The sequence below is a fragment of the Dioscorea cayenensis genome, chromosome 20, assembly GCF_009730915.1.
Source record: "Dioscorea cayenensis subsp. rotundata cultivar TDr96_F1 chromosome 20, TDr96_F1_v2_PseudoChromosome.rev07_lg8_w22 25.fasta, whole genome shotgun sequence".
Classification (NCBI taxonomy): domain Eukaryota; kingdom Viridiplantae; phylum Streptophyta; class Magnoliopsida; order Dioscoreales; family Dioscoreaceae; genus Dioscorea; species Dioscorea cayenensis.
Window position 1 is genome coordinate 19,172,629 of NC_052490.1, and position 3,910 is coordinate 19,176,538.

The window sequence follows — 3,910 nt, forward strand, 5'->3', positions numbered from 1 at the left end:
AGCAAGCGGAACAGAAGGATTAACCTTATTTATTAGGTTAGGAGAGCAAGCTAACAGCTAGGGATAGGGAGAAACGGAAGCAGAGGCACGGCGTCAAGAAGAAAGGGAGTATAGGCGACAACGGGGAAATCAGAGAGGAGGAAGAGATTATTTTGGAAGGAAAGAAAAGAGAAATTTCCCGCCCTTTTCCTACTAAGGAAGCTCCTTAGCATGCCGTCGATTAGCTAAAGCTTTCTTTTAGTCGTGCGAACGAGACCCTCGCGAAGCGGATTCGGTTCCATCCCTATACCTCCTATCGAACGGATTTCCATACAAATGGTTGTCCTTTTTGGTTGCGATGATTTTTTTGTTCAAAGGGAGCGGTGCTATTGTCCCCTTCTTTTTTTCGGAAGTGGACTTCCTTCAACTGAAGTTTCTATTATAGCTATCGTTGACACGGATTCTTCAGTGACAGTTGGTTCAACTATAGAAGAGAGGATAGGAATTTTTTCACATACATCATATCTTTGGCGGATTGCTCTATCTGGTTCTTGAACGTCCTACTATCGAGGCAAAGCCAAAAGGCCTATTTCTCCATACGGGCGCAGCGCTAATACTAGGCCTTCCGTTCCGATTCAAGCTTTCCTTTCTTATGGAGCGGGGAATGTTCTATTATGTTTTTTCCTTTTGTCTTGTTGAAGCGTGTTCAATGCAGTTATATTATAGCTTATAGCTAGACTTTATTAAAAAAGAATTTAGAGCCCCACGGAGCGGTTAAATTACTTTCTTTCGAGTGATTTTATTCATCAATAGGGGACCATCCCATACCATAGGAAGTTGCTTCTTGGAATGCCGTCGTTTAAGCACAGGCTGACCACTGATTCAATCTTCGAACCAAACAAAAGCCAGATCTTGCTACTACAAAACCGAAGGAGCACACAAAGCTGAAGGGACTCACCAAACAAGAACGTAGTTGTTTGTTTGTGTAGGCGGTTTCAAATCATAAGATGACGAAGTGACTGCACCAACGAATCAAGCTGAACACATGTTTGATCCACTCTACGAACTGAAAGCGAGATCTTGCAAAACAACCACGCAACGCCCGGATCTGCAAGAATGGCTATGTAGGTCAGGGGATCAGCGCTATGATCGCTTTGAGTTCTGCTCGAAGTGCAACATGTATGCTTACGTGCGAGTTGCTATTCGGCCGTAGATCGGGTTCTGGGTTCTTCCCTCGAACTCCCCGAGTGGTATTTTCGTAATGTAAAGCTAGTCTAAAGTAGATGAAGGATCAATCAGGGCGGTGGGTGGGTGTAGTACCGCACAGGAACGCGGTTTAGCGCTTAGACCAAGACGGCGACTCTTACCCGTCTAGGGCAGCAATCCTTCCCTGGGATTGTGAGAGGCTGGATTTGTCGACCCTTAAAAGCAAATCACTCAATTTGGACTAGATACGACTGCGGACCCTATTGTAATGCGTTTTTTTCCTATTTATGATTATATAGTTATGAATATCCATCTCGAAAGCCCATCTTCAAACCGCTTAATATTCAGCTATGTTGGTCGGGAAGTATAACGATAATTATTATCATGGACCCATGGGTTAAATGAAAGAGCTATGCCGACTCCAGAACCACGTCTCGTGTGTGAACCATAAAAGAATAATAACCATAAGGTAAGTTCTATCCTCAAAGACTCTTTTCTTACTACTGCTCATATGACCTTCTTTTGGAACTAGTAAATCAATGTTCCTTTCCTAAACCATCTGAATCAGCTGACTCCCTAATCGCTGAAGTGGCGGTAGTAATTTTGAGGGCTTTTTCTTTTGTATGGAATAGCTTTTTGTTAGTGGACAAAGTTGCTACTCGTCTTCTTTCTTAAGGATATTGACTGAGAATCAAGAAAGACTAGAACTTCGGAGTGACCCAAAGTAGTATACTACCTTATTCCTTGAGTGGGGCCTTGGAAGATTCATGATCCAAAAAACTTAGTTTAGTTAATCCATTTTTTTTTCTTAGTATGCCTAGTGCCCTTTAACAAGAGCTCAACTCGAATAAGGAGTCAACACAGGGCTATTAAGCAGGAGGAGCAAGACAATATGAATGGGCTCATTTTGCCTTGTTGTTGCTTACACTAATCTGGCAATTATTAGGGCATGCACTCATTACGCGTAAGAGGAGTTGCCAGATTGCTTTTTAAATCGATGGAGTTAATCTTGACTTACTATACTACTAACTCTGAATGTTCTTGCTCTCGCTGCATTTCTTTCTTTGCGTACTCTGATTGAGGCTCAATTCATTCCTGAAAGAACTGCTTGATTGAAAGAACTCTTAGTTGTCATTCACCCCTTCTTCTTTCTTGAAGAAGATCGCAGGAAAGACTTACTTTTAAAAAGAGGAATCCAGATGGATAGATTACTTTTTTTAAATAGAGTCCTCTCCCTCGATGAAAACATAAAGGATGAAATAGTGGACTTCTAATCGAATGATTGATGTAATTCTGGTGCGATTCCTAGAATTATATTTTTATTCTCGTTAGACTTTAACCTAACCATAATAATGACGGTTCGGATAGTTTTTCCCTATATATAGACGGGGCCTCTCGTAGTAAGAGTGATGGCCCTTGTTTGTGATGGTGAGTTATGTTTTTTTGTTTGCTTCCATTAAAGGGGGGTGGAGACGGGGGTGAGTCCCACCAATTTTTCCCTATTGAACAAGTATAGCGCATGGTTGGATTTACTACCATTGAAAGAGAACATCAGAGAAACGAAACATTAATGAAGGAAAAAACAGTTTCGCTTTTCTTTCCATTACAGAGGATTTCTAAGTATATGATACTGGATGAGAAAGAAGCCAACCAATAGCGCGTACCTCAGCCAGCCAACACAGAAGGAAAGGGGTGCTAAAAAGAATAGACACAGCAAGAGAGAGCTCCAAACCAAATTAGCTAACATAGTGGGACCAAAGCTAGCATAGGTAGTGCGACCATATGCAAGAAATTTTCTTTTTTTAAGTATTTCACGAGCACAGCCCAATGCATACGCTATAGCAAGAGTTAGTTAGTAGGGAGGCCTAAGCGCTAGCGTACTAAGCTAGAAAGAAAGCTCAACACACTACAAAGGTCATGGGGGTTGGCAAAAATTTTTGTTTCGGGCAAATGAAGATTGAATATTTATCGCCTTTTTCTAGTTGATTCCGAATATAAATCAGATTCAGAAGAACTAGCGCACAACATTTCGTTGCTTGTTGGTTATGAATGGAGGTTCAATAGGCTTATAAAAAAAGTAGGTAGCTAGCTTGACCAAATAATAGCTATAGCTATGTCAGAGAATCTTGGTTAGCCAAAGGATCAAATAAGCCTAGGTGCACTTAGCTTATATTGTCCCTGTCGACGATCGGAGCTCCCCCAAAAAGTGCCGTAGATAGCTCATGCATGCAATTGTCACTTTAATGATCACCCCTCTTCTTGTTCAGGACCTTTTTAAGCTTAGTTCGGATTGGATTATACTACCCAACCCGAGTCTCAACTCGGGTGGATCGCGACGATCATCGGAATTATAGCGAGTTCCATCGCAAAACCGTTATATATGGACGAGCTCAGAGTGTCAAGGTCGAGACTGACGTATGCAAGAATTTGCCTTGAGATTGGTATGGATGCACCTTGCCCGGATGTTGTTGACGTTCATGTTAATGGGAATTCTTACCAATAGGCCATCCAATACGAGTGGAGGCCCCGACTCTTGTCTAGTGTAACCTCGCTTTGGTCATAACAAAGATTAATGCCCAAAAACTTGTTGCTTCAACCTTCCCCGCCACCGAGCCCTCCTAAAAAGTACATGGGTGAAGAAAGGAGGAAGAAAGAGGTCAGTGATAGGAAGCGAAAAGAGAAACCACCGGCTGAAGCCACAACCACTTTTTTTATACTCGAAAAA